Source organism: Rhincodon typus, chromosome 3 (genome assembly GCF_021869965.1).
Source record: "Rhincodon typus isolate 14 chromosome 3, sRhiTyp1.1, whole genome shotgun sequence".
NCBI classification, from domain to species: Eukaryota; Metazoa; Chordata; class Chondrichthyes; order Orectolobiformes; family Rhincodontidae; genus Rhincodon; species Rhincodon typus.
This window is the reverse complement of record NC_063334.1, coordinates 111,397,797-111,420,353: the sequence shown is the minus strand read 5'-3', so window position 1 is coordinate 111,420,353 and position 22,557 is coordinate 111,397,797.

Genomic DNA, 22,557 nt, shown 5'->3' with positions numbered 1-22,557 from the left:
CCTGCTGCAGGTTTTGTTCAGGGCACAGCTTGTTAAGATTACAGAGCAAACTCTGTCTGGATTGTATTGTATGGACACAACCAAACTGACCTGAGCATCAGAACCTTGTCTTTACACGATCTTTCAACTGTTAAACAATGGCCCTGTGTGATTAATAGGCTGCACCGTTCCTATACTCAGCCTCAGTCAGGGGGTTGCATAACAGAGTAATCAGCCATTGTTGCAGAAAATAGCCCTTATCACTCAGTAACCTTCCCGTGTAAAGCATGCAGTCCTTAAAACATGAGAGTTCTCGGGAACATAGCATCATGGTACCTGGAACGGACTTCTAAGTTGTGCTTCAAATGTTTTCAGATGACTTGTACCTTGATGGTGGAACCATTCCTTTTGGTGAAGCTAGCATGTCACGATATGGTTATGTACCTTACGATGGTGTGTGCAGTCTATCATACCCTGCTGCTGGGTAAAGACAGCTATGTTGGCTAAACAATGATGCCCTGGCTGAAGTACTGACGTCAACATGGGGAAATGAGATGAATTTGTGTGATTTTGCATGACATTGCATCAGTCACAGCTTTGTTACATTTGTGCTTGAGAATGGAAAAATCCCAGTCTGGTCCCCAGTGGATGCTTGGAAGCAGCTAGTTGTAAAAAAAACATTGGCGCAGGATCACCTTGATGGCCACTGGACTGGGACGGCCACTCACTCCTTCGGGTTGCAAGCTCAACTTCAGCAGATGGCACAGTTCTGTGATGGTGTCCTGGTGAATCCTCAGTCTGAGGCAGCAATGTACCTCCCTCACCTGGAGGAAATTGCACTGAGAACAGTAGGCATCTGGGTCTCCTATATCTCCTCCATATCCTGAGGGAACCTCCAACTGCAACGTCTCACTGTGATGGCTGCTTGGCCTGATCTCGCTGATACATTTGTTCCTCCTCATTTTCTCTGCACCTTCATTTCAATGCAGCCACAGCACTGATGACCCCTGCTGCGACTGATCTATTAGTCACACTTCCAATGAACTTATGTGAGGGAATCAGTAACAGAACAGGTCCTTATTAATGTGATGTGGAGGTGCTGGTGTTGGATTGGGGTGGACAAGGTCAGAAGTCACACAACTCCAGGTTATAGGTTTATTTGAAATCACAAGCTTTCTGAGCACTGCTCTTTCATCAGGTCACCTGACAAAGGAGCAGCGCTCTGAGAACTTGTGATTTCAAATAAACCTGTTGGAACATAACCTGGTGTGATGTGATTTCTGACCTTGTAAATGTGAGCAATCATCATTCGCATCCCTCACTAATGATAGTTCAGCATAGTCCTCCATGTAGTGGGATAGGAAAGATTCTGACAAGGAAAGCCATGGAATACCTGAACATGGTTCTGACAAAGTGGATTTTATTCCGATGTAGGCAACAGAGGCCATGTCACATGAATGCAATAGGAGATTGTGCAAGTCATAGGATTACTGACATCTTGTTGCCACAACCCTATCATCTCCACGTCGCAGAAGAAAGGCAACATTGCATTTAAGAGTATTTGATCAAATATTTTCATTCAAGATGAGAGAAAATCAGTTCCATGCCCTTGATGACCCATTGGATTTTCGATTGTTGTTTTGAATTGTGAACTACAGCTGACACTTTTGCAGTTGTTTATAATTATTTTTGCTTCATGGGGATGACTACAATGAATTTGGAATGACTAGTGACGTGGTCAAGATTACTTGTGGCCAGGATTTGCATCCTGTATAGTTGGTCACCTCATGCGGTTCACATGCTGGACTCTATGATTACAGATGTCTTTAACTTGTATTGTGTAAGAGCTTGATCAGTACAATTGTCCCTTGGAAAGCTTCAATTCACTCACAAGTAGAGCCCATGTGCTCAGGAAAATAAATACCTACTTTGGCAGATTTTTTTTATTTTCCATTGTGCAACTACAGTTTGGATAAGGATAGCTGGTAATACAGCTGGTGCTTTATGGAGTTATTTGGAGACTCCACCTTGTTAACTAGGGGGCCCCATCAAACCTTAGGTTTCTTCTTTGCATTTCCTGTTGACTCTGTCAGTTCGGATTTTCCATGTGCCCCGACCCAACTCTTTAATCTATGTTCAACTGCAAGCATTGGTCCCTGAGACCCAAGCCCACAGCTTCGCTGTGCTAATCATTGTGATGCACTGTACCCCATCAATGACCCTCATTCCTCCTGCAGTATCCCATGTCTGTCAATGTCACCTCCCATCTTATCTTTGCAATGACCACATCAGAATTATTGCCACCTCTGCAATCTGCCTCAATCCCTAAAATTGACTTCCCCAACTTCCTTACCAAAGCAGTGACTCCAATGACATTATAGTAGGGCACTTAAATGTAATCAGGCACAGTTAACATTCCATCTATCGGAGTTCGGAGTTCTTTGAGGGAGTAACATGCTGTGGATAAATGGCAACCTTTAGATTCACTGCACTTTAATTTAAGCCTGTTTGATCTTGCACCAATAAATGGCAAACAATTATAAATTATAATCTAATGCCAGGAATGAAACATGTATGGTGTCAAGCCAAAAAAAGTCCTGTCTCTATCATTCAAACATTTGTCCAATAGGAACAGCTTGATGGAAGACAAAATCAGAACTTGCAACAGCTAACAACTTGAAAGAAATTTTATTAACAGCAAGTTTTACAAACTTTTCTAGATGAGCTCGGAGGAGACGGAGTACTCCCAAAGGGTGTCATAGTTTATAGTTGGCTTCTCCTCATCTCATTAATCCCTTCAACTCCCTTCATGGGACTTTGTACCCTTAAACTCAGCAAGCAAACCCAAATGCTGTAAGCAATCCAATACGCAAGCCTAGAAACACATGAACTGCTTATGGACACAGCCTATGGACACAACCTAATTGGCCTCCTTTCCCGTTGCTTCCTTCCAAAGTGAGGTGTTAGGTCATCAGGTCAAAAACCTGAAGGATTATGACTAAAAGGAAGACTGAGATGTATTTGGAGGCAATTTCTGAGCTTGTGGGACTAGGCAACTGAGCGTACAGCCACCAATGGCCAAGTAATTAGGATTGGAAAAATTAAATAACTTCAAATTTACAAATATATGAGTATAATGGGCAGTAAAAAAACAGTTGGCTCCTCGCTGCTGTCCTGTTCTCACAAGGATTGGAGTGTGATAATTGGGTGCTATCACCTTGTCCCCTTTTTACATCTACCCTATTCACTGCAATCCTGTAACCTCCTGAGCAAGCAGGAAATCATAGAATCCCTACAGTGTGGAAACAGGCCATTTGGCCCAACAAGTCCACACTGCCTCTCCAAAGAGCATCCCACCCAGACTAATTCCCCTACCCCTACATTTCCCTTGTCTAACCCACCTAACCTAAACATCCGTGGGCATTATGGGAAATTTAGCTTAGCCAATCCATCTACCCTGAACATCTTTGGACTGTGGGAGGAAACCAGAGCACCCAGAAGAAACCCACACAGACACAAGGAGAATGTGCAAACTCCACACAGACAGTCACCCAAGGCCGGAATCAAACCCGGGTCCCTGGTGCTGTGATGCAGCAGCGCTAACCACTGAGCCACCTTGCCAAACCAAGCAAAATAAAATTATTTTCATGACACTTGCTCAGAAAGTCCCAACATTACAGATCTAATGAGTCATGTCAGTGGGTAAAAAATTATTTTATGCCTTCAAACGCCTATCCCTCAATCAACACCATAAAAATAGATATTATTATACTATTGTTTGTGAGACCTCGCTTTGTGCAAATTGGCTATTGTGTTTCCTAAATCGCAATATTTAAAAGTTCCTCATCATGAGTAAAACCAATGAAGTCATGAAAGGTGCTCTACAAATGCAGGTTCTTTCTTTTAAAATAATTGCTGCTTATGAAAAAAAAGTGAACATTTTAGCTTCAGTCATGCAGTCGTGTGAAAGCAATGCAATGTTGCGACAAATAGGATAGCAGCCTTGTAACTGATTTATTGAAATCACTGTTGAGACATTCTTTTGATATTGAATCTTTTCAGGCTATAATGATGGGCTCTGTTCTGAATGAGGATTGAAATTTTATATCATGGTGTGTACTTTTGTGAGATTAATGACCCATTCGGGCATTTGAAATGTCATTATATCGAAAGTAAATGATTCATGACCAGGTAGTAAATACATAATTTAACTTGAATATCATAGATTGGTAAATCAGCCAATTTGCAAATGAAAGTTCATTAAACTAGATTTAAGTAAATAAGTGCATACATTAATGTTTAAAATGACATGTTAATATGCTTTTTTTAAATTTCTGTTTGCGATAATTGCCACTTTAAATGCTTTGACTTCTACTTGAAGAGAGCAAGATCACAATTTAACTTTAAATGTGTGTAATCATTTCACACCATTATCCATAGAGCTAGTACAGGATGAACCAGTTGCAAAAATGATCTGATGTAGAAAAAAGGGTCATTTTGGCCGAAAGTGCCAATCAGAAATGTTTTTTTTTGAATGTTTGAATTTAGTATGCAACTTTGAGCAAATGTATGATTATCATGATTGAAATTTGCCTGCTGGCACAGAAAATAACAACTGTGAGTTTAGCAATCAAGCTTTGATTAGATGCAATTTTATTGACATTGTACGTTATTGGCTGCTACCACTGAAGGTGTGGAGTGCACTAGCTGGAACGGAAACCACTGAACCAAAGCTCAGGTTTATTATTGTATAGGCTAATCAGTAGACACTCAATCTCCTTAGCACATAAAGATCTTGGTCATATGTTACAATTCACTTAGGGAGTTAGAGTTGTTGTGACATGCACATTACATGCATGTTGTGTTCTGGAGCTATGGACAGTGGTTGTAAATGGTCTTTCCATCACATGGCTGTGGTGGAGGGATTGGATGTTTGTGGATATGGTGTCAGTCAATTGAGCTGTTTGTCCTGGATGGTGTCAAGATTCTTGAGTGTTGTTGAACTCATCCAGGCGAATGTGGAGTATTCCATCATACTCCTGACTTGTGCCTTGTAGATGATGGGCAGGCTCTGGGGAGTCACATGGCTGACCAGAAAACTCTCCTGATCAAACCAGCTGTCACTGGTGTTGGAGGGACATGCAGGTTTATACTCAACCTGTTTAACCACATTATGAAAGCATCTTGCTTGGCCATTATATCCACATGGGTCCTGATTTTTGACTTTTTGCCAAACACTAAACTCTGTATCACAAGAACACTCATCAGGTCTTAGGTATAAAACTGGTCCTGATATGGATGAGGATAGGTTGGCAAGTAATTTCCCATCACATTTGGAGCACTTTTGCTTCACTTCCACCAAGTTAGATGCCTTGTATTGCCAATCAATCAGCCCCTTGATATGTGTTTAATGTTTCTGGATTTAGCTGCTGCTTTATAGCATTCACACAATCTACCAAAACCCTAAAGCTGGAACCCCGCCATGCAGAAGGAAAGTTAAGACATTTTATTTCACAGAAATTTTAATGGGCGATCCTGACAAATTTTCTCCCCAAAAAGGTTGTGAAAGCTGAAAGAAATTGATTTTTCAACATTGAAGATAATCAGGAACTTTTTGGAAAGGCTACCACAGTATATGGAGCTAAGAAGTTAATGTAGTTTGTAGTTTGAGGTTTAGGTTAGCTATGATCTCATTGAATATTGAATCCTGCTCGTGAGTTATTTCTTTTCTTTACTGTGCTCTGTGCCATGCCTCTCTGCTCATGCCTTTCCATTCCTATTTTAAATGAATTTCTATTCCTTTCTGCAGTAAATATTGTAATCTTTCTACTTGTTTTATTCTTTCAAAAAGACTAATAATGAATTAACTTAAAAGTGGGAAAGAATGCCCTTCCCTGTCACGGTTTCTGCATTGACACATCACAGGAGAAAACCTACAGGAATGTTAAAAGATTTAGTAAAAAACTTAGATCCTTATTTAAGAAGTCTTAGAACATGGGTAACTCACTGGGCTTTTATGTCCTTTGTAAATTAGCCCCTACAGACTCTGAATACAAGGAAAGAGAAACAAGATTAGAAGCTACGAAGAAAAATTGTTAATAAGGGGCCAACTTATTGGCATGATATCGGTTTTTGTACAGTTTTGCTGTACCATTCAATTCCTTAAAAAAAGGAAGCTGTATTCAAAGTGTTGGGCATGCAATGTTGTACTCTCTTCAACCCATTGAGATTGCCATCTATTGCAAATTGTTACACAAATAAAATATTACTATGGCATTGATAAGAATCCTCTATAAATATTGAGGTTAATGACGTTGATTTGCTCGCCGAGCTGGCTTGTTCTAGTTCAGATGTCTTGTCACCATGCTAGGTGACATCATCAGTGGAGTGTCTGATGAAGGAGGGAAATTTTTTTTCTTCACAGATGCTGCCAGACCTGCTGAGCTTTTCCAGCAACTTTGTTGGTGACAAAAAGTCTGAACGAGAACAAACCAACTCAGCAAGCAAATCAACAACCTCACCCACAACCCAAGCTACAGATCTTTGCGAGAAAAAATTGATTATGGCTTATTTTGAGGGTCTCAACCAACAGTATGTGAACAGTGTACAATCTGACAGAGGATTGAGGCCCAAGGTTTAGCTGAGGCTTCACTAATTTAAGCAATGCTGTCAGGGTTTGTTGTATTATTGCACAGACTTCAGAATGGCACCGTAACTTGAAGACAGCTAGAGTGCATCACAACATGTGGTCACAGTCTAAAAGTTTACCAAGAATCTTACCAGTAGTCAGACAGTTAGTCAGTTGGTGGGTTAGTTCTTTGGGCAGTTAAGCAGATTGCCACTCAATCACAGAATCACAGATGTGTTACAGTGCAGGAGAACAATATTTGGCCCATCATATCTGCACTGGTTCTGCAAATGAACATCAAGACTTAGGGCCAAACTCCTGCCTGTTCCCCATATCCTTGTACATTATTTCCATTTAAATAGTGATCCAATGCTGTCTTATGGGCCTGAACTGAAACTATCCTAACCATATTTCCAGGCTGTGCATTTCAGACCGGAATCCAATGAGCACAAAAGCTTTTTTCTCACCTTGCATTTGTTTTTTCTTGCAAACCGTTGTAATTCCCTGCCTTCCTTCTTGATACTTTTACAATTGGGAACAGTTCCACTCCATCTGCTGTATCAAGCTTCCTCATTATTTTGAAAACGTCTATCAGATTTCCTTCTTCTCGCCAAGGCAAACAGTCCTAACTTCTTCAATCTATCCTCGGAATTGAAATTTCTCAGCCATGGAACCATTCTTGTAAATTGCTTTTTCACCTTCTTCCAATATGTTCACATCTTCCCGTTAATGCGGTATCAGAAGTGCACACAATTCTCCAGATAATTTCTAACAACAAGTTCAACATCACCTCCTTGCTCTTGTTATCTAAAGCTGAGGATACAGTATGCTTCACTAATTTCTCTTTCTCCTGTCCTGTCAACTTCAGTGATCTCTGCATATGTACTCCTAGGTCTTTATGCTTTTGTACACCATTTAGAATCGTACCCTTATTTTGCATTGTCTTTCAACATTCTTCCTAGCAAAGTGCATCACCTCTGCATTGGAGATCATCACATACCCTTTTCACCTATATGTCTATGTCATAGAGTAATACAGCACAGAAACAAACCCAAAGTACTACACTGTCCTTTTTAAGTTTGTTTTGCTTTCAAGTTTTGAATCATCTGCAAACTTTTAAATTATCCCCTGCATACCAAGATCTAGATCATTAATATAGACGTCAGGAAAAGGTAAAGGTCCCAGTGCCAACACCTGGTAAACTCGACCACAAAGCTTCTTGCAGCCCAAAAAAAGATCCATTGCCCATTACTCTCTCTGTTTTCTATCACTCAGCTAATTTTTATCCATGTTTCTTGATCACATTCTCACCATCCTCAGAACTCTGTTGTATAGCACAATGTCAAACACCTTCTGAAAGTCCATATACATCACATCCACAGTACTAATCTAACCAACCCTTTCTGTTACACTGCCAAGAAAATCCAGTTAAATCTGATCTCCTTTTAGAAACCCATGTTGGCTGTACCAAGTCAACCCATCTTTATCCATGTGATCACTAACTCTATTTTGAATAATTGTTTCCAGATGCTTTAAGACCATAAGACCGTAAGACATAGGAGCAGAAATTCGGCCATTCAGCCCTTCAAGTCTGCTCCACCATTCAATCATGGCTGATAAGTTTCTCAAACCCATCCTCCCACTTTTTCCTGTAACCCTTGATCCCCTTGACAATCAAGAACCTATCTATCTCAGTCTTGAATATACTCAATAACCCGGCCTCCACAGCCTTCTGTGGCAGTGAATTCCATAGATTCACCACTCTCTGGCTGAAGAAGTTTCTACTTATCTCCGTTCTAAAAGGTATTCCCTTTACTCGAAGGCTGTGCCCTCGGGTCCTAGTCTCTCCTACCAGTGAAAACATCTTCCCAGCATTCAGTCTGTCCAGGCCATTCAGTATTCTGAAAGTTTCAATTAGATCCCCCCTCATCCTTCTAAACTCCAATGAATATAGTCCCAGAGTTCCCAAACGTTCCTCATATGTTAAGCTTTTCATTCCTGGGACCATTCCCGTGAACCTCCTCTGAACCCGCTCCGAGGTCAATACATCTTTCCTGAGATATGGGGCCCAAAACTGTGCACAATACTCCAAATGTGGCCTGACCCTCTACCCTTATAGAGCCTCAGAAGTACATCCTTGCTTTTATATTCAAGTCCTCTCAAAATAAATGCCAAAGTTGCATTTGCCTTCCTAACTATTGACTCAACCTGCAAGTTTACCTTGAGGGAATCCTGGACTAGAACTCCCAAGTATCTTTGCACTTCAGACTTCTGAATTTTCTCCCCATTTAGAAAATAGTCCACATCTCTATTCTTCTTGCCAAAGTGCATGAGCTCACACTTTCCCACTTGTAATCCATCTGCCACTTCGCCCACTCTCCTAACCTGTCCAAATCCTTTTGCAGCCTCACCACCTCCTCAATACTACCTGTCCCCCTATCTATCTTTGTATTGTCTGCAAACTTAGCCAGGATGCCCTCGTTCCTTCATCTAGATCATTAATGTATAAAGTGAAAAGTTCCGGTCCCAACACTGACCCTTATGGAACAATACATTTCACCGGCTGCCATCCTGAGAAAGACCCTTTTATCCCCACTGTCTGCTTTCTGCCAGACAGCCAATCTTCTATCCATGCTAGCACCTTGCCTCTAACACCATGGGCCCTTATCTTACTCAGCAGCCTCCTGTGCAGCACCTTCTTGAAGTCCAGTTCGATAACATCCATTGGCTCTGCTTGGTCTAACCTGCTTGTTACTTTCCCACTATTGAGGCTGGGCTTGGCTTTACAACCATTTTGGACCAGAGTGTGAAGTTTGCCATATTCTAGTCTTTTGCCTGGACAGCTCTGATCTGGCAAAGCAATCCCAGAATGAAATTTTGTTTTTAATTCACTCGTAGGATGTAGCCATCACAGACTGGTTCAGCATTTATTGCTCATTTCTAATTGCGTCAAAGAAAACTATGTGACTTTCTGGGTCAGCGCAAACACCAGAACAGAAATATTTACATATTATTATCTTTGAGTGGCCAAGTTGGCAAATGTATAGGTGAACCTCTGTCTGATATGAAAGGTTTGCTTTGGGCCTTGAATTGAGGTGAGAGGGGAGGTGTAGGGGCAGGTGTAGCACTTCCTGCAGTTGCAGGGAAAAATGCTGGAGGTGGTGGGGCTAGTGAGGAATGTGGAGCAGACAAGGGAGTCGTGGAGAGAGCAGTCCCTACGAAAGCCAGATAGGGGTGGGGAGGGAAATATGTCTTTGGTTGTGGGGTCAGATTGTAGGTTGTGGAATTGGTGGAGAATAATACGCTGGATGCAGAGGTTTGTGGGGTGAGATGTGAGGACAAGGTGGATTCTGTCTTTATTCTCGTTTGGAGGGGTTCGTATTAGGGGGAGAAGCGCGGGAAATGCAAGAGATGCAGTTGAGGGTATTTTTGATCACTGAAGTGGGGAGGTTGCGGTCCTTGAAATAGGAGGACATCTGGGATGTCCAGGAGTGGAACACTCCATCTTGGGAGCAGATGTAGCGGAGGTGGAGGAATTGAGAGCAGGGGATCGCATTCTTGCTGGAGGGTGGGTGAGAGGAGGTGTAGTTCAGATAATTGTGGGAGTCAGTGGGCTTGAAATAGATATCACAATAGACCCGTAACATCATCTTTCCTGCTCCTCTGATGCTACCTGGCCTGCTGTGTTCTTCCAGCTCCACAGTGTGTTGTCTCTGACTTCAGCATTGGCAGTTCTTGCTATCTCTGGATAGGCTTGTGTTGCATGAGCCATGCGTATTTGCAATTGTGGTTAGATGAGGATTTTCAGAAATATGCTACAATTAATACTCATTAGGGGTTGAACCAACACACAAGACTGCCATTTGGGGTATTGTCAGCCTGTGCAATTTTTCAGTGGACAATAGAGAACTAAGGGTGCCTTGGTGGCTCAGTGGTTAACACTGCTGCCTCACAGCGCCAGGGACCCAGGTTCAATTCCACCTTCAAGTGACTGTCTGTGTGGAGTTTGCACATTCTCCCCGTATCTGTGTGAGTTTCCTCCAGGTTTCTCTGGTTTCTGCCCACAGTCCAAGGGTGTGCAGGGTAGTTAGATTGGCCATGCTTTAGTGTCCAGAGATGTTTAGATTCGATGGGTTAGACATGGGAAATGCAGGGGTAGGGGAATGGGTCTGAGTGGGATATTCTTTGGAGGGGTGGTGTGGACTTGTTGGACCAAACGGCCTGTTTCCACACTGTCGGGTCTCAATGATATGTTAACATTTTACAAGATCTGCCCCAAGTTGCCATTTATCTAGATGATGTGCTAATAATCTGGAAGACCAATAAGGAGAACTTAGAGAACTTGGACGTGGTCTTTAGACATTTCTCCCAGGCAGGCATACACATTAGAAAAGAAAAATGTGTGGTCCAGGCATCCCAGGTGGCCTATTTGGACTACAGAGTCAAAAAGACTGAGTTATACCCATTGGAAGATAAAGTGAGGGTGATTTAAGGTGCCCTGGCTCATATGTCTGTACCAGAGCTTAGGTCTTTCCCCGGGCTGGTGAATTATTTTGGAAAGTTCATACATAACCTGGCCTCCATCAGGGAAGTGAAGAAACAGCTATAATCCTCTCAGGTCTTGGCACACTATGATCTCAAGAGAGATCAGGTATTAACATGCAATTTCTCCCCATATGGCATCAGGGTAGTATTAGCTTATAGGTGGCCCAATGGAGAGAAACGCCAATAGCATATGCATCCAGGACTTTGACTGATGCATAAATATGCCCAGATAGGGATGGAAAGTTTGGCAGTCATATTTGGAGTCAGGAAGTTCTACCAAAACCTTTATGGACATAAATTTGTTATAATAACGGACAACAAACCTCTGCTAGGTCTAATTAAAGAGGACAAGGCAGTGCCGCCCATAGCTTCAGTCCAAATTCAGCGGTGGGCTCTAATATTAAGTGTGCATAGTTACACGTTGCAGCACCGTCTGGGATGCCAAGTAACAAATGCAGATACATTGAGCTGCCTCCCTCTGGCAGATACACCACCAGTGCTACCCATCATTGGAAGAGTCCGTAATGGTTTTAAATTTGTACTTCCAGTTCCAGCTGACAATATCAGACTTTGGACACCGATAAATCTGGTCCTCGAAAACCTGAAACAGCTGACAGTGATAGGGGAAACCAAACGGCCTTCACAACCAGAATTGAAAACTGTTTGGACCCAGAGAGACCAGGTCATAGTAGAGGACAGTATATTAGTATGGGGAGCGAGAGTGATTGTCCCGAGCAAAGAACCCCACCAGAGTCATTCAGGGGTTTTCCAAAATGAAGATGTTGGTGAGCAGTTATGTCTGGTGTCCAGGATTGGATGCAGACATTGCCATGTTGGTGGGGCAGTGCCCAGAGTGCCAACAAGGATAACACTTACCCTCACTTTTGTGGGAATGGCTAAGTAACTCTAGACTCAGTTACATGGCGTCAATGTTCTTAGTCATTGTGGATGCCCACTCAAAGTGGTTGGATGTGCATAGAATTCATTTGTCAAAAACAGGAATGATGATAGAAAACTGTGCGCATCTCTTGCAATACATGGACTCCCAGAAGTGTTGGTCACAGTTAACGGGCCATCGTTTAATTTGAATGTTTCCTAAAGTTGAATGGCACTCGACATATAAGAAGCTCCATGCCATCCCTCATCGAATGGTCTGGCAGAAAGAGCAATCCAAACTTTGAAGACAGGCTTAAAGAAACAGCCTACAGCTTGACTAGATACCAAACTGTCCCAGTTCCTATTTGGTTATAGGACCACCCCTCATGCAACTACAGGGATAGCTCCAGTAGAGTTGCTAGTGGGGAGAAGACTCCACATCAGGTTAAAACTAATCTTCCTGGACTGGGGGTGGTGGGGGGAAGTGAAAAGGAACATCAAGAACACTAATGCTGGACACAAGGCTCTCCTAAGCGAGTTGGACAGTTTACTTCAGGGGATGAAGTTTGGTGTAGGAACCATGGGAATGGCCCTGCATCGATAAGAGGAATGGTTGATGAGAAGTCAAGTCCAGTGACATATAAAGTCTGGGTAGGTGAATGGTCCTGAACGAGCACCTGGACTATATGAAAGCTGTAAACTCGCAAATAGTATGGCAGCAAAATGAGCCAGCTCCTTGACAGCCTTTCTGACTGCTCTGGAACCCATCAATTCTCCCTCTCCATCAAGCGTTGAAGATACCTTGGAATCTAAGATGGACATGGTGGATGTCACTGCCTCGACACCTTTGCTGCCTGAAGAATAGAATGAATTTCTTCTGAGATGCTCTGAGCGCATGAGGAAAATTTCTGAGCATTACATGCTGCCCACATGTAATGATCATGATGAGGTCAGCCAGGTGGACCTCTTGGAGTATGAGTTCCCTGATTGGGCTGTTAACCTGGTCCAATCAGGGAGCCCTGGCTGACAGATATAAACAGGAGTGTCAAAGGTTCTGTTCACTCTGCGAGCTGGCTCTGAGGGAGATGGATCAGTGTCAAGGGTGACTTGGTGATGGGATACTAGCCTCTGTGAGTTATTTCACTATTGACAGTCAACAGCAATAAAACTGCTGACCTGATGCTGGAAATTGAAAGTAGTACATTGATTAAGATACTTTGACATAATCTAAATCTAAATCTAATGAACATTACTTTGCTGTTAGTTGTGGAGTTGCTTGCATTGAAGTGTGTTGATGTACTAATGGAATATCTACCTCTTTGGTCCAAGGGTTTTAAAAACCTCCCAATATGTTAGTATTGTTTGATAGTATCTTTTTAGATGGCAGATACAATGCCTGCTTACATGAAATGTGTTCTCAGCACTATATAAACATTGGAAAGTGCTACGGTGTCACTTGCAGCCTTCTATTGCACAGAGACAGCATTTTTTTTTTGTTGAATACAAAATAGCTATGCTGCAAAGCAACAGAAATTAAAATTAATTGTGAAAGATCTTCATTAAAAGAACAACAATAATTGGTAGAATTAGTCATTTCCAACAGGAGCTGAAACTAAAGGGCCAATAAATCAGATGGATTAATTTGGATTAGTGTACGTATCAAGATGAAGTGAAGGAATTTGCTGGCATGATTGATCTTAGAATGAAGGATAATCCCACTTGTTAAAGTGTCTGAGATTTTTCATACTGAACAACTGCAAATGCTTGTGATGGGTTTTCATGTTATTTCCCCTGAGTTTTGAGAACATTGAAGGACCAATTCCTCCTCCTGTTCAGATAATGCATTAAATCAGAATTATGCTTTTATTCCTGTTCCATTTTTTTCCTCCGTTGCATAAACATACCATTTTAGTTTAGGTGTTTTCTGGAGAACAAGTGGAGGTAGAATGAGGATGTAGTTTATAATATTGTGTAGGAAAATGCAATCTATCCATGATCCCACTCACCTCAACTTTTATTTTTCAAAAATAACATCAAATTAATTTTTGAAAGTTAATCATGTTTTTGATTCCATTCTCCTTTCAGGAAATGCATTCCAGGTCCTAAGAATCCAAACCCTGAAGAAAATTCTCCCCTTTGTACTTTCTGTTCTTTTGCCTAACCTGAATTGCTTTGTTTGTTTTGTTTTTGATTTATTCCTTTTGAGGGATGTGGTTGTCACTGGGCTGGCTGACCAAATATCTATTGCCCATCTATAGTTGTCCTTACCTTTGGAATTCAACTCCTTGTCCATGTTTGAACCAAGGCTGTAATTAGGTCAGGAGCTGTGTGGTCCTAGCAGAGCATAAACTGGACATCAGTGAGTAGATTATTATCGCTGAGCAAGTGCTGCTTGTATGCACCTTCCATCTCTTTACTGATGATTGAGAGGATAGTTGGTAAATTGGATTGTTAGATTTGTTCTGTCTTTTGTGTACAGGACAAATGTAAGGGGATGCACTAGGGGAGGACAAACAAGGCAACGGAATGCATGATAAATGGTAGAACCTTTGAGAAGCACCGAGGTGCCTGAACACTGGCCCCTTAAGGTATAGGACAGGTGGATAAAGTAGTTAAGAAGGCATATGGTGTCCTTGCCTTTATTAACCAAGGCATAGAGTTCAAGAGCACAAATGTTATGCTGGAATGAGAAAACTTTGGTTAGACCACAACTAGAGTACTTTGTGCAGTTCTGGAATCCATATTATGGAAGGGATGTGATAGCATTGGAGAAGTTGCAGAGTTGATTTACCAGGATGTTGTCTGAGCTGGAGTTTCATTTAAGAAGACAAACCAGACAGACTGGGGTTGTTTTCCTCAGCAGAGGAGATTGAGAGGGGACATGACTGATATGCATAAAATTATGGGGGCCAGAAAGAAGAGTGAGAATATGAGACAAAGAAGAAAGGGAAAGAAATAGAAGAAAGAGAAGGAAGTTTTCCCTTTGATGGAGAGATCAATGACTAGGGGCATAGATTTAAGGTAAGGGGCAGAAGATTTAGAGGAGATGTGAGAAAAAACACTTTCACTCAGGGTGGTGGGAATCTGGAACGAAGGGGGTAAGGGTGGGAGAGGCAGAAACCCTTAACATTTAAGAAGAATTTAGATTGTGTTTTGTGATGCCAAGGCATACAAGGCTATGGGCCAAGTGATGGAAAATGGGATTAGAATAGTTGGATTGTCCCAGACAAAATGGGCTGAAGGGTCATCTTCAAAAAACTGACCCTGGTCACCCCAGATGTTTTATGATGTGGAAACCACAGATTTAATGATCACAAGCCTATAGCCATTGCAACGATCTGTCCTCAGTCATCATCATGGTATTGTCAAGACTATGACAAGGACCACAGACCACAAGAAACCTCATCAGAACCTCTATGCTTACATTGGGAGAAGACCACTTCATTCTGCAAGACCATCAGTCAAAGAATCAAAGCTATTGAGAACCTTTACATTTCATACTGTGAAACAAATGCAAGCATATGAACAACGCTCCCCAGTTATCATGTGTTGGTACTCCCAAGGGGTAAGTGGTGCATTACTTGAAAAACAGGAAGGTGAAAGATGACCATGAGCAACATATGGGTGAAGGAATACCCAACCACAACATCAGCTAGATGATTTGAGTACAATAGCCAACTGGCCAACTAATGGCTGGAAATCACCAGTAAATGCCAAGATTCAAGATGGGACAGCATAGTGACTCAGTTGTTAACACTGCTGCCTCACAGCAACAGGGATCTGGTTTGATTCCAGCCTTAGGTGACTGATCGTGTGGAATTTGCAAACTTTCCCCATATCTGCATGGGTTTCCACTGGGTGCTCCAGTTTCCTTCCACAGTCCAACGATGTACAAGTTCATGCTAAATTACCCGTAGTGTTCAGGGATGGGGTTGGTATGGATTTGTTGGGCCAAATGACCTATTTCCATGGTGTGGGCATTCTCTGAAAGAAAAACATATGAACACCAAATGGCATAGCAATGCCAAAATCAGAACAGTACCACAACCAGAAACAGTAATGAACTCTTCCATTGTGATCAGAACATGATTTAAGAGACAACCCAAACCAAAACCACCAAATTCGCATTCTGAGAAAGTATATGATAGTCCTTTTTGTTAGAGGCTAAGCCTGAAAGAGAAAGAAATTGCTGATACACTTCAGAGATTTGTAAATTTATTGTTCAGTGTTAAAGTGCATTCAGAAAAAAAGCCATTTTGTTTAGTTGTCATCTAAATTACTTAATTCTTTAGAGATAAACTTTTGTTCCAAAAATAATTGTTTGATATGATATCATGCATTTTAAGGTTATTTATCTTAAACAAATTTAAATCATTATCTACCTACGCAGGATATGATTGTAGTGGTCCCATTGTTTGTTTGGTGTTCTAAAGAAGCAGTGACAGGAATAAGATTTATTAGGCAAAGCTGCCAGAAAACACTACCTGTGGATTGTCTTATTTTCAAACACAAAATCCATTTTACTGTTTCACCTGTGATATGGTCAGGGTCATATTCTTGTATATGATTGGTATATTTACATCAAAAAGATTAACAGAACAAAGAGGTTCAGAGAATCCCTACAGTGTGGAAGCAGGACATTCAGCCCATCAACCCTGCAAAGACCATCCCACCCAGAATCATCCTATCCCTGTAACCCTGCATTTCCCATCGCTAATCCATTTAGCCTGTACATCTTTGAATTTAGCGTGGCCAATCCACCTAATCTGTACATCTTTGGACTGTGGGAGGAAACTGGAGCACCTGGCGGAAATCTATGCAGACACAGGCAGATTGTGCAAACTCCACTTAGATAGTCATCCAAGGTTGTTGTTGCATTCTGAAAGTTTGCAAAGTTGGGTATCATGATCTTCAATGTGATTCAACATGAACAATGCTAGTTTGGAGCTTTGTACTACACCTAATGTCTTCATTGAACATAGGAAACAGTAGCAGGAGTAGGCAATTTGTCATTGAGCCTGCTCCATCATTCAACATGATCATGACTGATCCTCTATCTCGATGCAATACTCCTACTTTCTCCCCATACTCTTTCATGATAGAAAACTATCTATTTCTTTTTTAAACATTTTCATCAACTTCATCTCCACTGCTTTCTGTGTTCAAGAATTCCGCAGGCTCTCTCTCCCACTGACTGAAGAAATTTCTCCTCATCTCAGTCCAAAGCGTCCTTCTCCATATTCTGAGACCTCAATGAACTGAGCATTCTGTGGTTAGGCAGGAGTTTCCAGGATTTTGACCCAGCAATGATGTGAAACAGTGATATATATCCAGGTCAGGATGGTGTATGATTTGGAGGACAACTTGTAGATGATACTGGTGTCCCCATGCTGCCCTTATTCTGCCCTGTAGAAGTTGTGGGTTTGGAAAGTCATATCAAAGTAGCTTTGAGCTGTTTTATCTTGTAGAGCATACACACTGGAGCCAATCTTTGCTGGTAGCAGTGCTGATCAAGTAGACTGATTTGTCTTTGATATAGAGTTTCTTGAGTGTTGTTGGAACTGAACTCATCGGGCAAGGAAGAATATTCCAAGACCCTCCTGACTTGTGTTTTGCAAGATGGTGGACAGGCTTTGGGGAGTCAGGATGAGTTGCTCATCAAAGAGCACCCAGCCTCTGACCTTCTTTTGTGCCCATTGCCTTTATCTGGTTGGTCAGTCCAGCCAAGATCTTGGTTGATGTTGACCACAGGATTTTGACAGTGAGGGACTTGGCTGTGATAATGTTGTTGCATTCTAGGAAAAGTCAGACAAATTTCTTCTGTTTGGAGATGGTCTTGACCACTTATGTTAGATGAATGTCTACATGTTTGCATAGTTGCTTAGCAAAGTGTATGCGGTTCTGCATAACTAAACATCTCTGCAGGCTTAATTTAGAATATTAATGTACTTTGCATTAACGATCGGAATCAGCCCTTGGAGAACTAGTGCCTAATTTTTACATCCCCACTAAATATTCTGCAAATCCTTCACGTATTTTCAGATGACATATAGAAGACTTGGAAGCAGGAAGATATGGAAATTCAAGGGTGCCTTTTGCCTTAAAAAATCATTTCCTTCTATCCACCTTCACCCAGGCTAGTTGAGATCTCTCAAAATTGGTGCTCTTGTTCATTATCGTAATTTTGTTCAGTTTCAGAGAATTTCTGCTGAAATGACTACCCCACATATTTGCTCATGTGTGAATGCAACATTAATTATAGTAGCACTTTTTTGATATGACTCTACAATTAGGATCGTTTGGAGTGCAGGTACTAATTTTCCTTCTCATTATTTGCTTTTATTTAGAATCAGTCAAGATAAAATGAACTGTTTATTATATTCGAAGCTGTCTTGATTTCAAGTGATGCATAAAATTATATTAAAAGCACCTGTTTTATCACTGTAACCGAAATTCTGATTAACTAGATCTGTTGGAAAATAGTTTTTATAAAGAAGCTCTGGAAGAACTTTCGTTCAATTCAAAAAACATTCTTTACTTTGAACAGCTAATGATTTAAGATGTTTACAAGCTGATTTATTGCAAGTTGTTTCTTAAAATGCTGCAATCCTTTGTTTTGCTTGACATTTTTTAGAAATGCAATTTATTACATAGCTAATGACGTATTCACCCAATATCACATTTGTGAAAAGTTATTACTCGAATTAGAACAAAAAATTGGCTTGTGCTATCTTCATTACTTTATTTAAAAAGGCAAATACATTTTAAAAACAAATTTGGCTCACTAATGTCCTGTGAGGGGGATAACTGTCAGAAGTCTGTAGTCCTTCCCTGGTCTGGCCTATATAATTCCACAATCAAACTTTTGGGTCCTGACCCGAAACTCAGCTTTCCTGCTCCTCTGATGCTGCCTGGCCTGTTGTGTTCCTCCAGCTCCGCACTGTTATCTGACTCCAGCATCTGCAGTTCTTACTATCTCTGACTTTTAACTGTCTTCTGGGCAATTGTGGATGGGCAATAATGCTTGCCCACACAGCAACCCCCAAATGCATGAAGGATTAAGGGAAAAGATGGCTGTATCAGTGTGACAGAGGCTGTTTGAGGTTCTTTGTTATCACAAATCCTCCTATATCTAGGACCTAATCCAATATCAATCGAGTCCCAAATTAGAGATAACAAGGTGTAGAGCTGGATGAACACAGCAGGCCAAGCAGCATCAGAGGAGCAGGAAGGCTGACATTTCGGGCCTAGACCCTTCTTCAGAAATGCTCTTTTTTTTCTCCCTGGGATGGCTTTAACTGTTCCTTTCACCAAACTGAAAAGTTTCAAAACCTAAAAGGGCTATGGACCAAGAGTTGAAAAGTAGAATTAGGTCTGATAGTAGTTACACAATCGGTGCACAAAAATGACAGGCTAAATATTCCCCTCTTGTGCTTTACATTTTTCTATGCTGTCACTATTACATTTCTATGCTGTTAACGTGCAAGAGCAGGACTGACTTATTACAGACACAATCACATTCCATATTTCAACAAAACCCGTGCATTGACAAACTGTTTCAAATTGTTACTATTGTAGGTTATTGTTTTATTGACCCGAAGACAATTTCAGACCTGATTTTAAATCAGTACATGAAAAGCAAACCTTTTCTTTCATCAAACAAGTATGGACAGTCCAAAGTCATTTTTGCATCTGATCTATACATTTACTGAATTCAATTGAATGATAAGTTGAGGCTGCTTTGGCTGAGTGAATGCTTTTTGTGTCGTAAGTACTTGGGATGAATTTTATTCTGCTCATTTCATTAGAATGTGACTTCTTTAATGGGAAGGAGACTCCCAATGAAGTAGTGAAGACCAATTTTGTCTCCATGGTTCACAACGGTCACTGTTGTAAAATCTTACCTAATGATGAGAGGGAACTGGGTGGATTCCCACCAGGAATCTCAGTGCTCTCTGCTTCTTCCTGAAGCAAAGGCCTGAACTGTCCCCACTCACCACCACCCTCATCTGCTTGGCTGAGCTTGTCCTCAGCCTCAACTTGTCTTAACTCCTCTCATTTTATTCAGGTCAGAGGGTTGGCCCTGGGTACCTGCATGCGCACCAGTTATGCCTGTCTCTTTGTGGGGTACATGGAACATTGCTCACAATATGGTCTCCTCTTCACTGGAGAAACAAAGCATAGACTGGGTGACCACTTTGCAGAACATCTACATTCTGCTTGCAAAAAAGCTCTGAAATTCCAGTTGTCTGCCACTTTAACACACCATCTTGTTCCCTGGCAAACATCTCTGTCTCAGGTTTGCTGTGGTGTTCCAGCGAAGCTCAACTGGAAATTCTGAAACCAGCGTAAAGCACCTGAGGAATCACAGATGTACAGGGCAGGAATTGGACCGGGCAGAATAGACTGAAGAGATGAGTTCTGTGGGCAGGAGTAGGCACCTCATTTTCTGCTTGGAGACCCTCCCAGGCCTTGTTATCTCAGTCTGCCATTACATACTAACTATTGTTAGCCACTAACAGACCCCATTAATAGCTATTCACCCTCCTAGCCAAATCATTATCAACTGTCTGTCCAACTGTTCTTCTCTCTTTGGGCTCTGTCCCCACCAATCATTTACTCCTCACCCCCTCCCCCTCCCTATCTTCTGCATATAAATCAACATTTTCCTAGGTACCATCAGTTCTAAGGAAGGATCACCTGACCTGAAACGTTAACTCTGATCTTTCAGCACAGATGCTGCCAGACCTGCTGAGCTTTTCCAGCAACTTCTGTTTTTGTTCTTTAAAATAAGGCATGAAACTTTTAGGGCAGAGGTGAGGTGAAATCTCTTCTCTTGGATTGTTGCTACACTTTTGAATTCTCTGCTTCAAAAGACAGTGGGAGTGGGGTGTTGAATATTTTTAAGCCTCAAGTTGATGGATTCTTGTCAGGCAAAGGACTCAAAGGTTATTGGGTAGAGATGGAAAAGTAAAATTCAAAGCACAAACTGACCCACCCATGGTCCTACTTGCTCACAGACCAGGTTCAGACAAGTCCAAATGAGCTACTTCTGCTCCAGTTTTATATATTTGAGGATTTTTTTTCCTTCTTTGAACAGTACAAGGTCATCCTGGAGTCTCCAGAAATTAGAAGTTACTTCCCTGGGCACTGCCATAATCAACATGGGTGTGAAATCATGTGGAAAAACTTCATTGTTTTCATTTTCTTCAAAAATGTTAATTTATTTGTTACAGGGAACAAAGATGAAAAAATAGTATGACTAGATAGTTAGAGGTGGAAGATCATGTGGGTAAAACCTCCAGGAATATGTTCAATCATACTTGGCAACACTGGTCAAGTGAATTTTTTAAGATTACTCATTGCAGTTCAGTTGATGAGTCAGTTCATAAGAAGGTGAGTTTTTAAAGGAATCAAATTAAAAAGTAGAACAAGCATTTGAAGAAGCAAATGACAAAGGCCTTTCTATTTGAGTGAGGAAGTGTAACATACTCAATCTATAGTGGCTTCCCCCAGCTAATTTCCTCACACTGGCAATTACCTGCTAATTTCACTTGGGTTAAAGCATTGGAAGCCTAGGTCCAGGGAGCAATGACTTGCCAGGGTCGCTACATCCAAACACTAGGCGGTATTGTTCAGGAAGCATAACTCACTGCCCTTCGCCTTACCTGAGGATGCCGTGCAGTCCATGTGATGTATGGAGAACCTGTCAGCAGAATGCCAGCGGCATGGCCATGCCTACCCCGACAGCTCCAGACTCCCCTGTTCCCTCTGTCACTGCTTCAGGCATCAGATCGGGCTTCCTGGGAGTCAACCCAAGGAAAGCAATGGGCCCAGACAGATTCCCTGGAGAGCACTCAGATCCTGTGCAGACCAACTGGCGGAGGTGTTCACTGATATCGTTCACCCTTCCCTCCTACAAGCCAAAGTCCCCACCTGCCTCGAGGACCACCATCATCCCTGTACCTAAGAAAATACATGCAGTGTGCCTTAATTACTGCCCAGTGGCTCTGACCTCCATAATCATGAAGTGTTTCAAGGGGCTGGTCATGGCCCACATCAACTCCAGTCTCCCAACCTGCTTCGATCCTCTACTTTTTGCCTACCGACATAACAGATCCACAGAGGATGCTATATCCCTAGCCCTGGAACATCTGGACAACAAAGACATTTAAATCAGACTCCTGCTCATTGACTACAGCTCTGCCTTCAACACATTATCCCCTCCAGACCGATCTCAAAACTGTGACTTTGCTCTCGGCTCCACCCTTTGCAACTGGATCCTCCACTTTCTGACCCACAGACTGCAATCAGTGAGGATAGGTAACTGCAACTCCACAATAACATTCAACACTGAAGCCCCCCAAGGATGTGTCCTCAGCCCCCTACTGTACTCCCTGTACACCTATGACTTTGTTGCAAAGTTCTGAATGAACACCATCTACAAGTTCACTGACTACACAGTAGTGGGACGAATATCTAACAACAATGAGTAAAACTACAGAAGGGAGATAGAGGGCTTGGTGACA